The following is a 17,271-nucleotide window of genomic DNA, read 5'->3' as shown; positions in this document are numbered from 1 at the left end:
AGCTAAGATAATATTAACAATATCTAAGCCTAATAAAATTAGTAAAAATATTTACATGTAATTTGTAGATATTCTTTGCATCAGTCTTTTCCTAATTTTCCAAGTCCCTTCATAGTTCTGTGCCTGAGAAACTAGAATAACAATAAAAATATCTAAGCCTAATAAAAACGCTATTATTCCTAATGGCGGGAATGGGTCTAAATCTATCTATACCAAATAAAATATTAATAACAAAAAAGCCATGGCAAGATCTGTTAATACTTTTCTTCTTTTGTCGGTGTCACGATATCCTGGTTCCTGTTGAAAATATCTTAAAAATAGAAGAGAAATTAATGATTATGACAAACACAGATAGGAAAATATGGATACAGCATATTACTAAAAAAGCTTTATTAATAAATATTCAATATCAGCAATAAACATCATACTTCGTGCAATATTGTATCAGTATTAATTTCTTTAGAAAAATATTATACCGACTAAAATCAAAATTAACACTATAGATGGCAAGCCCTGTTAATACTTTTCTTCCTTTGTCGTTGTCACGATATCTTGTTTACCTGTTGAAAATATCTCCAAAAATACAATATAAAATAATGAATATGACAAATAAGATTGCTAAATATAGAAACAGCATATTACAAAAAAAGCTTATTAAAAAATATACAATATCAGTAATAAACGACAATATAATTAATGAATCAGTAATATACAATAACAGTAATAAAAATATAAATATAACGTAAAACGAAAGAATCATTTTAAACTTTTCATAACAGAACATCAAACACAGGATTGCATTGCAGGGTGTTAGAATACAAATAACAATTGTATTTATTTTTCTGAGCTATGATTCAATTCATTAATAAATATACAATAAAAAATCCGTTTGCAATTATTCAAATTACATAAATAGTTAGTTCCTCACGGGTCGACCCATGTTAAACTTCCGCATACAATTCTTTTACAGTGTGTATGACATTTTGGTATAGTTTTAAACAACAGTCTTATTTGATATAAAAGACATGTGTATGTGCTGCCCAATGCATTTTTTTGCGATCACATATTAGTAATCAGTGCACATACATACGAGCTTAAAGTACGTATGGCAATGAAATACAGTCTCAAACATCAGTCTATTTTTCTATATCAAAGTCTTGTGTGTGGACTCGATGCATTTGTTGGCTAGCACATCTCAGTTATGTTTAATAAAACTCTTCTTCTTATTCAAATAATTGAGTTGTATTTTCTTTTGAAAAACAGAAAGATTCGTCAAGTTCCATAATTGAAGAATCCTGTAAAATTATATATACATTTATTTCTTATGCACTTTTATAGTAAAGGAAGTAAATTATGAGCAACTTATTACGTATGATGAGGCTCTACAAAACGCCTATAACGTGTTGGGCGGTGACGCTGCGCGACATCAACTCCCTTAAGACTTATAACCTGCCAGTTTTCTCGATATTAACAACTACACATCTTTGAATATGATTGAAGTCTGTTACTGGCAATGAAATATCCAGTCTACATGAACCAAAGTACGAATAATATGTGATGAAAAACGTCAAATAGTGTGCTGATAAAAATGATCATTGTAGAGGTCGAAACGCATAATGTAGAAGCCAAAACAATTAACTCTACTTTTCACATAAGCCAATATATTGGGACATCTGTCATACTCGGTCATAATGTATTGGGTTGCTAAAGTTTACGACCAACCTAAGTATGTCTACAACATACTTAATTCCAAAAGATGCAAACAATAGCAACATTAATTTATGCAATTTGAATAAACCCTATCATTTAACCAAAATATAAAACAAGCAAACAATCCGATTATTACAGCAATTAAATTAACACTACTTGAACGACAAACTTCCAATGAGAATTAACTTTTAAATAGCCGACCTGCAATGATCCGAAATAACTATAAACAAACAAGAATATGAGGAGACAAAACCGATACAAGATTTTGTTGAAGCCAACATGCCTCTTTTCTCCCCACGAACAGAAGATGAATTGCCTTAAAGAGAGATGTCTATGAGCGGTCATTCACTGAAAGTACAACGCCCGATAACTTTTGAAATAACCCCGGGTCAAATATATATACGGAAGAAAACAATTTAACTTTGTCTGTTGCTGAGGAAATAAATCTTAGTAGTGGTATGTGTAACATACTATTACATGCTTGAGATGGCTTAAAAAAGATGGTATTTGATATCATACGAGGTTTGCAGTAAAAGAGTACATTGTTTTACAACATATTATTTGATACAATAACGCATGAAGTGTATATCTATTTTAAACAATACATTAACGTCCATTACATTATACTAGAGATTCCAACTAAGAGATGTACCGATACCTTTTGTCGCCGATACCAATCCGACAACACCGATAAAACGACGATATTAATATTTTAAAGCAGAAATTGCCGACATTTACATGCTATGTAATTATTATCTCAGGTGTTCAGTCCAAACAAGTTAAAGTAACAGTTTGCAAGCATTATTCATGCCACACAATTTTTCAAATTTGAAAAAGCCATATTTCAGATAAAAAGAAATTAATGTTTTGGATCCTGCTACGTTTTTTTATTTAAATACATTGTACACTGATGTTAATTATATCGGTGTTCGGTTAGAAAACTCATAGGGTTTGGATACTGTAGGTGGTAAAAAAAATAAATGTTCACTCAATCTATCCAACTGATAAGTCGAGTTGTGTGCGCATAATTTTATGTCATGCCAACATCGTATTTTGTATTTTGCACATCGAAAAATTCACATTCGATATACTTCTTCATAATTTCCATGTAATGTTAAAATTGTCAATATAAAAAATAGGTTGCAAAGATAGCCAAATTAGTTGAGCTAGTTGGGCTGATAAATGGCTAAAATCAGTTCATAATCATATTCCCGTTTCTATTCGCGCGGTTGGGAAACAGCATTGCTCCTATCTAACGAGGCTAATACCGCAAACACGATCACTCCAAGCAAAAAATGATTTTTATATCAGTATTTCAACCTACTTTTTAAATTCACACTATACTATTATGTTCTTTTTTAAACCAAGAGCAAAAAACTGTAAAATCAAAAACTATCATAAAGTCTTGACAACAAGAAAAATGAAAAAGCATGAAACGCAAAGAACTACAGAAACAAATGTTCGTAGAAGTATGTAATGGACAGACATTTTTCTTCTTTACAGGTATCCCATATTTTCCTCTTTATATTGTTAACGGCGTTTTATTTTGTACTAAACTAAAAGAGGGTTTATTTGATTTGGGAGATTTGTTTTCTTTAATATTTATAGTCACGTTAACATATTTTAGAATTTGATTTTAAAATAATCGCACTACAAATAGGAGTTTCAGCCAGTAGAATCCGCATTTTTATTTTTTTAAAAGCTTAGACTGATATGATTTTGTCACAGTTACATCCAACACGCGCCTTCAGTTAACAGTTAGCTGGACGTGTTTTATTCTAAAATATTCTAACACTCTCCAACATTAAAATTAGAAGCAAGTTAAAGTAGTAAAATGAGTTTATAAATGCCCACTTATTAGCAGAGGATCAGCTAAAATAGAAGAACAAACGATTAAGCAAAGGCTTAAATAATATGGCTCGGCATGTGTGCAATGTAAATGGGATATTTTCTGCCTTGCCAGCCTGTTTGGGACTGTTTTCTATGCGCTGGAAAATATGAATATTCTATGTAAGCGTCAAGTATACAACAGTGCAGCCTACTACAGATTTAGCAACCAATCACAAGAAATCATTTTTTCTACTACATTGGATACCCGACAGCCAGAGTGCACCTTCTGAAAAGAAGTCGGAACAACAACCGTTGGAATATCAAGCGCACAAAGCGATTATAAACAGATCGAGCAATAATCAAACACATCAATTTAATAACAATCAAAAACTATATGAAATATTTTGTACAGAGACAAAACAAAATGTAAAAGAAAAAACTAGCCTTGACAAAATGAAAAATTTAAAATGTTAGGAACTCCGGAAAAACGGCCTGCGAATGAACCCGAACGACTTTTGCGATTATTGCTGCATATTATTGTATTTCATTACATCCAGTTTCGTGTACAAAATGACCACCTATTAGCAGAGGATGAGCAAAAAAAAGTAAGCGAGGAGGGATTAATAAATATGACCTGGCATGCGTGCATTGTAACTAAGATTTTTATAGCTTGTCAGCTTGCTTAAAACAACTTACCTTGTTAACTTTTCGTTCAAAAATAAACCATTTCAATACACATATTAGAAACTATGAATATTTAGTGTCAGCGTCGGATAAATAACAATTCAGCTAATAAAACTGAACTAGACAGCAAACAACAGAAAATATCATTTTACTTCCTACAAGCATATTAAAAAGTTAATATTTATGGTTGAAAATACGATTAAATTCCACGAGAAACTCAATGTTGGCTCGTGAGATACTAAGTAATTACTTTTCACCCAGTTATTTCTTTCTGGTCTTCCTGTATTATAATTTGTACAACCCTGCTGTTTGATTTACATTTTTTACCACCAAAACTAAGTCGTGTCTAATGAAAAATATAAGGGAGACAAAATCCGAAAAGTAACTTGCGTTTTTTTTATGAATCTGTTGCTGTGCAGCTTTCAAACATCTGATCAAGCGTTTTTGTTATGGCGGAGATATAGTGTGAGGAATTTTGTGTAAAAAAGGGTGTTAGAAACAAGAATTTTGCAGTTCATTTACCTCTCTTCATTACATAGATTAAGATTTTTGCAAAATATCATTATATAATACAGCATTGCTCCGCAAAAGTACTCGCAATCCCTAATGAAAAACAAACTGATCAAGGTCGTTGCGACAAATTCAGAAAATTCTGAAAATTTACCTCCTAAAGGTCCTCATGTTGCGTGCTTTCAAATCTACCAATTTATTACGCTTCATCAGAGAATTAGAAGTGACCATTTCATTTCTTTTTTAAATTTGTGGAAACGTCCAACGCTTTTTTGTTGATACGTTTTCTTTCATTTCCCCACTATTTAGCTTAACATTCTTACTTTGCATCTTTATTGTTTTACTCTTACAATAAACATCATTTAGCATTCACAAATGTATTTTTGTACGGCTAAGACATTAACGCGACAATGACTTAGAAATAAATTATTATTATTTATTAGAATTTTTTGTATTTAAATAAAAATTTACCAAAGACAAATCTGGGTCGGGCATTCAAGTTAACAACAGAATTCAATTCAATTAAACGAAAGCATTAATTTCAAAAAACACCACCGAATGCAGATTTCAATTTTTTCAATTATTCCTAACCCGAATCCTAACCCAAGCTGGACAACTACTTATTTGTTATTTTAAAGCTTTAAGTTTTAAGTTCAATTCAATGGAGGCATTTTTTTCAAATCAAATCTCTCATTTTTCAAAGAAACATTTACAACTGTGGTAATATACCTAAATAATTAGTATATTGCACTATACGTTTTTTCAAAAATATTGAATTATTTCGAACTTTTCCGACCCAGCGGGGAAAAATTTGAATATTCCATCAAATCGAGGATTGAATAAATAACTTAATTCAACAAAAAGTTGTGGTGGGACAATGTGGTATTCGAAAATGATAAATTTTACAAAAATTGATTGATTTCAGAAAAATATTTAATTATTTTGATCTAATTTCGGCTTGGGGTTTGAAATTTGAATGTACCAATAATTTTTCGAACTATGACATTATGTGAACTATATGAACTATGTCAAGTTTTGAGTTTATGAATGGCAGAAAATGTAATTTGATAAATTAGATATGAATTGGATACATATTTCAAGAAATCTATTTGTACCTGTCTGCTCTAGCACAAAGGCAACATCAAATAAAACAACACTCCGTAGATTTTCCAAATTCTAAACCCTAACCATTCCAAGCCTGTCGAACTCCTGCGCTATCCTGAAAGCTCCCGCCAAGCCCCATTGTACCAAAAGGTTGTAATTGGGAGCCCAATTCCCGACTTTATAAAGGGGAAGCATAATTTCGTGCAAGGTTATAGAAAATTAAAAGATTCAGGTTGAAAATCCTTGGCTTGCCATAACAACCCAAGATGTTTCAAAGTCATAATCAGAAAGCATCTAAGGGCACTATCATATAAGCAGAAACACCAGAGCGCTCGACATCCGTGGAGATGACGGGTTCACTAAAACTTACAACTGCTCAACGCTATACAAACAGAAACGCTAATTTATTAGTTGTTGAAAGTGTAACTTTGAATATCTGAGATGAACTGTAGTTAAATTTGCATAATTAATAGACAATGTGATAGAAAAGTCCCATAATATAAAACTGTTTTAATTTAAAGGAACCTCGTCAAATCCCTGGAACAACACCAACAAACACCAAAAATTCGATTTAACCCTGGTTAATTAAAAACTACTGTTCTAAACTATTGAAAAACTGACAAAACGCTATGGCAAAGAAATAAACCCATGAAGTACGAATACAATAAATACTATGAAATGAGGCCCGACCAATTGTATTAATGCAGCTGCAAATGCCCTCATTGCCTGTATTATAACCCCATTGTTGGCGACTGGCGCATACGTCGATACTTGTCAAACGATGGAAGAACGCCCAAAAGGGAACATAACCCGCGTCTTTCCGGGAATTGTGTATACGAAATTAACCAATTAGCAAAATTTATCGCATACCAGCTAAAAACTGCACACTCGCCCGTGAACTAGAGGGTGGAAACCATTGCATTACATGACTCTAAGAAATTATAAAAAAAAAATGGGCGAAATATTTTGGACATCTTGTGAGAATAATTCACATATTTGCAGCTCTCCATGACTAGCGGGATTTAACATCATATATTAGTTTATACCGGACAAAATATGAATTGAAAGATTTATAAGATTACATACTTGCTCTTTACTCTCTAGAATAAATAGGCTTCCATCTAACTCTGTGATGCACCATAGTATTAACACTGTCGATTCCGTTTGATGCAATGACTTTTTCAAGCAGTGTTTTAGAAAACTGAAAATAAATATATATATGGTTTCATTATCAAGTTTTGGAGTCATAAATCCCAAAAAATGCTGTTTGACAGAGGTAAAGCAAAGGTAATCTTATAATAAAAATACATAAAAATATCAATTTAATGCCATATTATGTGCATACCGAGTCCATCTTATTTTAGGTGGAACTAAATTTCGTTGACCTAAGACATTATCAAGTTATTTGATTCACAAGACAGAAATACAGAGAAGAGATATAGTTGTTCGAACTATGTCTTTGGCTATTCGGGTTTGGCTACTGTGGGTGGTAAAATAAATAAATGTTCACTCATTCTATCTAACTGATACATACTGAGTTGCGTGCACAGAATTTAACCCATTATAACGTCGTATTTTGTATTTTTCACATCGAAAAATTCCCATTCGATATATTTCTTCATAATTCCCGTGCAATGTTAAAAATGTCAATATAAAAAATTGGCTGCAAAAATAGCCAAATTAGTTGAGGTGGTAAATGGCTAAAATCATGTCATAATCATATTCCCGTTTCTATTCGCGCGGTCGGGAAACAACATTGTTCCTACCTAACGAGGCTAATACCGCGAACACGATCACTCCAAGCAAAAAATAATTTTCATGTCAGTATTTCAACCTACTTTTCAAAACATTCTGGAATAGAATAAAAGTTTATTATCTTGAAAATATCAGTCTACATTTAGCCGATATCGATACGAATGCCGATACCAAAAAAATTGCCGATATTACCGATACCCGATACCTTTTACCGAAAGCTTTTTAAATTAGTTTTGACAAGCACTGACTGTATAACGACACTGATGTTTGTTTTAAGCAGAAGGTAAAACACTCATTTTAATCATTCCAAACCGAAATTGAAATAAATGAAAAGTCAATTTACCGCAATTAATGATAAAATAAAACAAGTAAATAATACACGATAGTTATATGAACATTTGTTAAAAAATTACTATTCAAGGCAAAAAATAATATTGTAAAATGAACATATCATATTGGGTTAGTTTAGCTGTCCTCAGTTAATAAGGACTTAAAATCCTTCTAATTTTAATCGAGCAATAAAATTAGAACCAAGTTACAGTAAAAAAACGCGAATATCAGAACATAACCCGTAAGTTCAAATGACATTATATTTTCATGGCATCGTGATACCAAAACAAGTTTATAGATGACCTATTATTAGGGGGGAAAGGAGAACAAACGATAAGCGAGAGACTCAAGTAGAAAATGCGTGTAAAAATTCACACTATAATATTATGGTCTTTTTTAAACCAAGAGCAAAAAACTGTAAAAAAAAATCATAAAGTCTTGACAACAATCAGAAATGAAAAAGTATGAAACGCAAAGAACTGCAGAAAATGGTCGTAGAAATATAAAATGGACGGACATTTTTCTTCTTTACAGGTATCCCATATTTTCCTCTTTATAATGATAACGGCGTTGTATATTTTGTACTAAACCCAAAGAGGGTTTATTTGATTTGGGAGATTCGTTTTCTATAATATTTATATTCACGTTAACATATTTTAAAATATAATTTTAATTAAAGCAATCGCACTAAAAATAAGAGTTTTGATATGTACCTACATGAAAGCCATCAGTAGAATTCGCATTTTTATTTTTTTTAAAAACTCAAACTTGTAAAATTTTGTCACAATTACATCCAACAAGCGCCTTCAGGTAACAGTTGATTGGACGTGTTTTATCCTAAAGTATTCTAACACTCTCCATCTTCAAAATTAGAAGCAAGTTGAGAGGGAAAAACGAGTTTATAAATGTCCTACAATAGAGGAACAAACGATTAAGCGAAGGCCTAAATAATATGACTCGGCATGTGTGCAATGTAAATTGGATATTTTCTGTCTTGCCAGCCTGTTTGGGACTGTTTTCTATGCGCTGGAAAATCTGAATATCCAGTGTAAGCGTATAATATACAACAGTGCAGCCTAGAACAGACTTAGCAACCGATCACAGGAAATCCTTTTTTTTTACTACATTGAATACCCGACAACCAGACTGCACCTTCTGAAAAGGAGTCAGAACAACAACCGTTGGAATATCGAGCGCACAAACCGAGGATAAACAGATCGAGCAATAATCAAACACAGCAATTTGATAACAATTATAAACTATATGAAATATTTTGTACAGAGACAAAACAAAATGTGAAATAAAAAACTAGCCTTGACAAAATGAAAAATTTGAAATGATGGAAACTCTGGAAAAACGGCTCAAGAATGAACCTGAACGACTTTTGCGATTATTGCTGCATTGTATTGTATTAGCACTTATTAGCAGAGGATCAGCTAAAAAAGAAAAACATACGATTGAGCGAGGAATTAATAAATATGACCTGGCATGCGTGCAGTGTAACTAAGATTTTTCAAGCTTGTCAGCACGCTTAAAACATTTTAATTTTTCGTTCAAAAATAAACCATTTTAACACACATATTAGAAACTATGAATATTCAGTGTCAGCGTCGGATAAATAACAATTCAGCTAATAAAACAGAACTATTCTAAAGTATTCACAATCCCTAATGAAGAACAAACTGATCAGTGTCGTTGCGACAAAATCAGAAAATTCTGAAAATTTGATAAAAAGTCCTCATGTTGCGTGTTTTCGAATCTACCAATTTATTACGCTTCATCGGAGAATTAGAAGTGACCATTTCATTTATTTCTTAAATTCGTGGAAACATCCAGCGCTTTTTTGTTAATACATTTTCTTTCATTACCCCACTATTTAGCTTAACATTCTTACTTTGCATATTTACTGTTTAACTCAAAGTAAAATACAATTCACATCATTTAGCATTCACAAATGTATTTTTGTACGACTAAGACATTCACGCGACAATGACTTAGAAATAAATTATTATTTATCAGAATTTTTTGTATTTAAATAAAAATTTACCAAATACAAATCTGGGTTGGGCATTTAAGTTAACAACAGATTTAAATTCAATTCAACGAAAGCATTTATTTTAAAAAACACCCCTGAATGCAGATTTCAAATTTTTCAATTTCTCCTAACCCGAAACCTAACCCAAGCCGGACAACCACTAATTTGTTAACGACGGATTTAAATTCAATTCGATGAAAGCATTAATTTCAAATCAAATCTCTCTTTTTTCAAAGAAACTTTTCCGATCTAGCGGGGAAATATTTGAATATTCCAATAAATCGAGGACTAATATAAACAAGAGAGCTGTGCTCAAATATTTGAACACGTCACAAGGTGTCGCTATTTTTTATTCCAACACATAAAAAACGCGAATCTTTTAGGTCCACAGAAATTATTGAAATAAGTAAAAGTAATAGCCTTATGGCAAAAAAATCAATCTTTCCCCACTGAAAATTTCAAAGCAATTGTTCAGTATTCGTAAAGACAAGCGATATCATCATGACGAAAGAGAAGAATACTAACAAGAACAACAACATAATATTGAAACGATCGTTATGTACACTGGCGTGTCCAAAAACTTAATTCAACAAAAACTTGCAGTGGCACAATGTGGTATTCGAAGATGGTAAATTTTACAAAAATTGATTGATTTCAGAAAAATATTTAATTATTTCGATCTAATTTCGGCTTGGGGGTTAAAATTTGAATGTACCAATAATTTTTCAAACTATGACATTATGTGAACTATATGAACTATGTCAAGTTTTGGGTTTATGAATGACCGAAAATGTAATTTGATAAATTAGATATGAATTGGATATATATTTAAACAAATCTATTCGTACCTGTCTGCTCTAGCGATATGGCAACATCAAATAAAATAATACACCGTAGATTTTCCAAATTCTAAACCCTAACCATTCCAAGCCTGTCGAACTCTTGCACTATCCTGAAAGCTCCCGCCAAACCCCATTGTACCAGATGGTTGAAATTAGGCGCCCAATTAAGACTTTATAAAGGGGAAGCATAATTTCGTGCAAGGTTATAGAAAATGAAAGGATTCAGGTTGAAAATTCTTGGTTTGCCATAGCAATCGAAGATGTTTCAAAGACATAACCCGCGTCTTTTCGGGAATTGTGCATACGAAACTAACAAAGCAGGAACATTTATTGCATACCAGCTAAAAACCACACACCTTCCGTGAACTAGCGGGTGGAAACCATTGCATTATATGACTTTACGAAATTATATAAATAAAATTGGGCGGAATATTATGTACATCTTGTGAGGATAATTCAAATATTTGCAGTTCTTCCTGACTAGCGGGATTTAACATGATATATCAGTTTATACCTGACAAAATATGAATTGAAAGATTTATAAGATTTCATACTTGCTTTTTACTCTTTACACTATATAGGCTTCCATCTCACTCCGTGAGGCACCAGACTAATAACAATGTCCGTTTGATGCAATGACTCTTTCAAGCAGTGACATAAGATTTCATACTTGCTCTTTACTCTTTACACTATATAGGCTTCCATCTCACTCCGTGAGGTACCAGACTAATAACAACGTCCGTTGGATGCAATGACTCTTTCAAGCAGTGACTTAGAAAACTGAAAATAAATATATAGTTTCATTATCAAGTTTTGGAGTTACAAATCACAAAAAAAAAAGCTTATTAACAGAGGTAAAGCAAAGGTAAGCTTATATTAAAAATACATAAACAATATTATTTTAACCACGTGGAAATGCCATTATTGCCGATTTATTCATGGGTTAGTATCAATTAAAAAAGTGTTTTAACAAAGTTGAGTTTCGTGAACAGTCAACAGTGAGTATTGTAGTGGTTACCAATTTGCGAAGTTCTGTACTTATTATTTAACACAAAAGTAACACCGACACGATCTAAAATTAAACGCATAGAAATGTCCAACTATCCGCTTCAAAAATATCGCACCCCGGGGTCAATAATGATGGTATTGTTCGCCTAAAATTGGGACCGTAATTTACAAACTGTGATAGAAATCCTACACAGAAGATAGAAATCATAATAAAATTAATTTGTGTTGTGAATGCACTTGTTGTACGTGATTGTGAACTCACAATCATGTCCGAAATATAAACACCGATATCCGCCGTGATAATTAATATTTACTAGTGAATAAAAAAGTGCTTTAATATAGTCTAACAACATTAATTGGATTGTCGGCCGCCAAAACGATCGCGGTGACAAATAATTCACTGAGGCCTTCGATTACGACAATATTATGAAATAAAAAAAGCCGCACTGTTCTAGTAAAATCCGAAAAAAAAAAGTATTGTCACGGCGATGGTTTCGGCGGCCGACATCCCAATTGATGTCGTTCAAAATGACAATACTGATTATTCGGTGTCCGTTAAAAATATTCGATTAACTCGAATAAAAAATACGATTTTGCCCGCCAGTGATCACGGCGCAGATAAATAATCATTGAATGGAAATAAAACTTCAACTTCATAACAATAAATTTCAAGTAATAGTTTCACATTTCATGCATTTGATCGGCGCTACATGCGAGCTTATTTTTGACCATTATGACACTACTGACATCTGCGAGTTTTAGTTCTCTCTGAAATTAATTTTCCCGAATTTTTGATGTTTTATTTCCAAATGCGGGTACCCGCTGACTACGGATTAATAGTCGACGTTTGAAATACGACTTGTAAAATATTCACCAACACCATCAGGCAAACAGAGACGGGCTACAACGTAACCCCCATTGGAAAATCCTGGCTGCACCCTTGGATTCGGCAATATTTAAAATGCGGTATTTATTGGCTCAATTGTGTTCAATGAAACCTGCAGTTGCGACGACTTACGTCTTACGACAATATAAAATCATCACAACTCAAAATTACCGCGTCAATCAATTGACTTGAAATGAAGAACAATGAAACCAAGTGTAACAACACTGAATCCGCCCCGCCGCAGGCCTGTCACTCTGATTCTTTTTAAGGTTTCACCGTTTGAAATATCCCAAGATATATAAAAAATACGAACGATTGTAATTTAAATTATTGCGAAAAAAATTCAATCGATATATTTTGCATTAATTATTTTATATATCGTCACATACCGAGAAAACGTCGTAGGGGCTCCATAGGTAGTTAGTATCAAAATAGACAAAAGGTACATCGCGTGAACAATTTACTGTGTTTCGATTTCAGTTACTATTATGGTATATATTTTGAAAAAATCCTAACATAACACCAAATTTTGTGATTTACAATGTCTAAAAAGCGTTTTCAATCTGCTGCGAGACTGCTAAAACAAAACTTATGGTGATATCTTCCGTTTTATATTTCAATTTTAATATTTTATAATGCCGCAATCAAGAAATTGGGTTGCGTATTCACCTCTTTATCATTTATTTCTTCACCGATTTTTATAATATTGTATTCTAACTTGTTTGTGATGAATGTAAATAAAAAGATTCAGAAGATTTTAAAAACATACTTGCCCTTTAGACTCGATCATCCACCTCTCTCAGTGATGCATAATCGGACAAATAACTCCGCATGTCTTTTGATGTATAATATTAAACTGTCTTTTTCGCTTTCAAGCAGAGTTTCAGAAAGCTGAACTTTATGCGAGATAATGAACTGCACGTAAATTTTGTATAATATTGATTTGAATAAATATAGTTGTTCGAACTAAGTCATTATTAAGTTTTAGATTTATAAGTTACTGAAAATGCAAATTGACAGGAGCACAGAGAAGCTATGCTTATACTTTGGATACATAAAATAAAAATATTAATTTTCAGTTCATTGACAAATTATTCAGATTTCCCCCTTATTTACTAACATTACTTTGGAATGATCTGTCAGTGTATAATATTGCAACACATCATATAAATTATATTTATATTCATTCAAAAGCACGTTGAAAATACGGCTATTAAGAAATGTAAATATCAAAAATAAGGCGGAAAAGATAAAATTTAACAAATATTTCTGTTTCTAATTACCTTTACGCCCCTCGAAAAAATTGTCCACGCTCTTGTGATAAGCTATGCTTATTCTAAAGATACAAGGACGACAACTTGTACTGATATTCATTTACGTTCATTCTATATTCTTTGCAGATTTTCAACATTATAAATATTACTTATTCAGAATGATCTGTCAGTGTGCTATGTTGTATCTCATTATCTAAATCTTAACTAGTAAATTATTTATTAGTGTGTTATATTTTACCTTCAAGTTCTCTATAGACTTTCCTTCCCATCCCAGAGGCCTGAAAATATACATCTATAAATAACTTCAGCCAAAGACATTTTAGACATTATATATATAAATATAAGAACATGACAGATCATAACCAGGGAATAAACGATAGCGAAATAAGGAATATATTCCCAGATTCAAACGCTTATGAACATAAGGCTACTAGCAATAGGGATATAGGCTGACTATAGTAGATTTACAATTGGTGGGATCTCATGTATATAGTAACCTTCGAAATTTTAGTTTTCGACACAAATCCCATTGTTAACCGGTACTAAAGGGTGTACGATTCCCGGTTATATTGATGCATATTGGTGCACTTGATTCTACTCACTCATATAATATCGTTATTGGAAACTTAATGCGATTTTAGTTCGAAACACATGTGAACACGAATGTCATGGTTAACTAGTACCAAAGGGGGTAAGATACACGAATAATCAAGTCAAGTCAAGTTTTTTTTTCCAACCAGTAATAAGTATCACAACCATAAAATAAGACACAGAGAAAATTTACACCGTTTTACTGGGGAAGGGACGTAGCGGGGAACCGGTTATCGAGCAGCGACACCAAAGTTTCTAATATCTAATTAAAAAAGTAAGAATTCTAGAGTTTCGAAACTACTATATCTTATATTGACGTGGAGTGACGTATATGAAAGAGACCTTTCAGTAGAAATTCTATAGGAGAGTTTATATTAATTAAGCTCTTCTCAATACACATGATTAGGCATAACATGACGTGACCCGCACTAACAATGGGGAAAATAGGACACACATTTCTATTTCTCTATTTTTAAATAGACATGAACATGGATGGTATGATAACGTAGGACTTTTACCAAGGGGATGAGAACCAAAAAGGAGTTTACACTTGGTTGAATATGATTTATACAGTATCGTTTTTGGAAAATTTAGTTGAAACACGAGTTCTTTAAGGTGTAAGATTAACGGCTATCTTAATTCACAGTAGTATGACTCACTCTTATAATATAATTATTGGAAATTTGGGACGATTCCAGTTTGAACTAGTTGGGAACATCATTGGCATGAATATCAACTGTGAACTACCCGAGCGTACAGGTCACAATGAGCCACAGTTACATTTAAAAAATTAGCCTGATTACTTTATATAGTATGTTAGTTAGTGTCAACTACCATTTGTATTCATCAGATTAATGAAAAAGACCAGGACTACGATTTCAAAAATGTCAGACATATTAATATATATAGCAGTGGTTCTCAAACTTTTTTAGTCCCAGAGCCCCATTTCAAACCTCAAAGGTATGAAGAGCCGCACACAAACAACGCAAGGTAAAATAGCAACAAACCTTCAGCGCGTAATTAAAATACTAAGTCAGCGTAACAACAACACACGTAACAACTAGGGCTGGGCAAAATTTTCGAATAATAAAATATTCGAATGGCATTTTACGATTCGGATATCCGGTACCACGTGACCTGCGCCGCTCTGCTTGGACACCGAACTCGAGCGTCTCCAACTCAATCGTGAATTGTGCGAGATTTCCCAAAGGCGCTCGCTATCAGAAAAAAATTGAAAAATTTGAAAAGTCGTCTTTGCGTTATGGTGTTATATGCTTATTTTTGCACCTAACGTATCCTTTCAATTCATCATTTTGCAAAAAAAAAACGTACCGACCGTTCCGTAAATTTAGAAACGTCAAACCAGATTAGGTATTTAAAATAAATTTCCCAGATTTACACTCGGCATGCTTGGTGGCATGTCGTTAGCCATTTCTTGCATTACCGAACATAAACTTGCTTAAAATTAAATGTTAAAATGACTTTTAGGCGTTTCATTGTGAAAAAGGCGATTTTAGGTCGTTAAAACACTCTAGTTATGTAAATAGCATGGATTTAAAAATGACCAAAAGTTTTTTCCAAAAGCTGGTATGAGTTACTTGTATGGAAAACACTCATTAAGTTGTAACCGGATAAGAAATGTCATGTCCTACTCCCTTTAAAGCACTGACTCGTTCACGAATTGTTGCGTCTATTATCATCGAAAATGATTACAATTGTTAAATTTTGAAGCATTTGGGCAGTAATAATTAAGTCTCAAGGTATGACATAATCGAAATCATTAAGCGAAGTGCTGAATTTGCAAATTCCGTAAAGAAAATTGAGCATTACTCAGTAAGTATTTTAGCTATAATAACCATAGGGGTGTTGTTTTGTTGAAAAAAAAAACGATAAAACTTGAAGGAATTAGGTATAATTAGAGTCTGACCCTCTATTAGACACAAAGGCCTAGAAATGCCTTTATTGCCAATTTATTTAATCGCTATTTTAAATCAACATGCAGGATTCACGCAATCGTAAATTTGCTAGGTGTATCTATCTAATACTAAAATAACACGGACACCATAGAAAAGCATGAGAAACTCAAATATCATTATAATAAATATCTGCATCTCGGTTACCGTTCACTTTAAACATGCACGGTTAATTTACAAGCGGTGATAAGGAAGATCGAATCCAAGGCAGAGGATAAAACTCAGAATAGAATTAATTTGGTTCTAAAATTAGTCCTTAAATGTATTCAACAGCTGTCGCTGATGTGAACGCAAGGGTATACTAGAAATATGAAATTTTGATATTCGGCGACCGCTTATTCTTGCAAAAACGAGAAAGGGCAGAAATATAGAATACCAACTTTAGGATATCGCCGCCAAAACGATCGCGGTGACAAAGACAATCAGCAATTATGATAAAATTACCAATTAAAAAACGCTTTATTGCCGACTTTTTAATGTTTCTATTAATTTCCGAATGGAGTATCGACCTCCGAAGTTCTGGATCCCTGTTATGTATAAAAAAAATATTCAAATCATTCGATTCGAAAAAAAATTCCATTTTGCCCACCCTAGCCGAACAGCTATTTATTTAGGCTTTGATTTCTGATAAGTTTTCAAAGCGGGTCGTAATCGTTGAGGATGTAAGGTGCAGTAGCTGCTTGAGATGATCGCCACATTTTTCGAGACTATTTTCGATTACTGGAACAAAATTAAAATG

The 17,271-nt window shown here is 32.7% G+C and overlaps 1 long non-coding RNA gene across 1 annotated transcript; it reads right to left on the bottom strand.

Annotated features, from left to right (window-relative positions):
- Window positions 1-208: 208 nt before the first annotated feature.
- Window positions 209-14,249, bottom strand: LOC144425775 (uncharacterized). The gene is made up of 5 exons (XR_013477647.1): window positions 14,207-14,249; window positions 13,464-13,609; window positions 11,355-11,580; window positions 6,925-7,039; window positions 209-1,295 (listed from the first exon to the last, which is right to left on the bottom strand). It is a non-coding gene; the product is annotated as an uncharacterized LOC144425775 (long non-coding RNA).
- Window positions 14,250-17,271: the final 3,022 nt, after the last annotated feature.

Source organism: Styela clava, chromosome 8 (genome assembly GCF_964204865.1).
Source record: "Styela clava chromosome 8, kaStyClav1.hap1.2, whole genome shotgun sequence".
Classification (NCBI taxonomy): Eukaryota; Metazoa; Chordata; class Ascidiacea; order Stolidobranchia; family Styelidae; genus Styela; species Styela clava.
The sequence above is the reverse complement of the archived record's forward strand: the minus strand, read 5'-3'. Positions and strand labels throughout refer to the sequence as shown.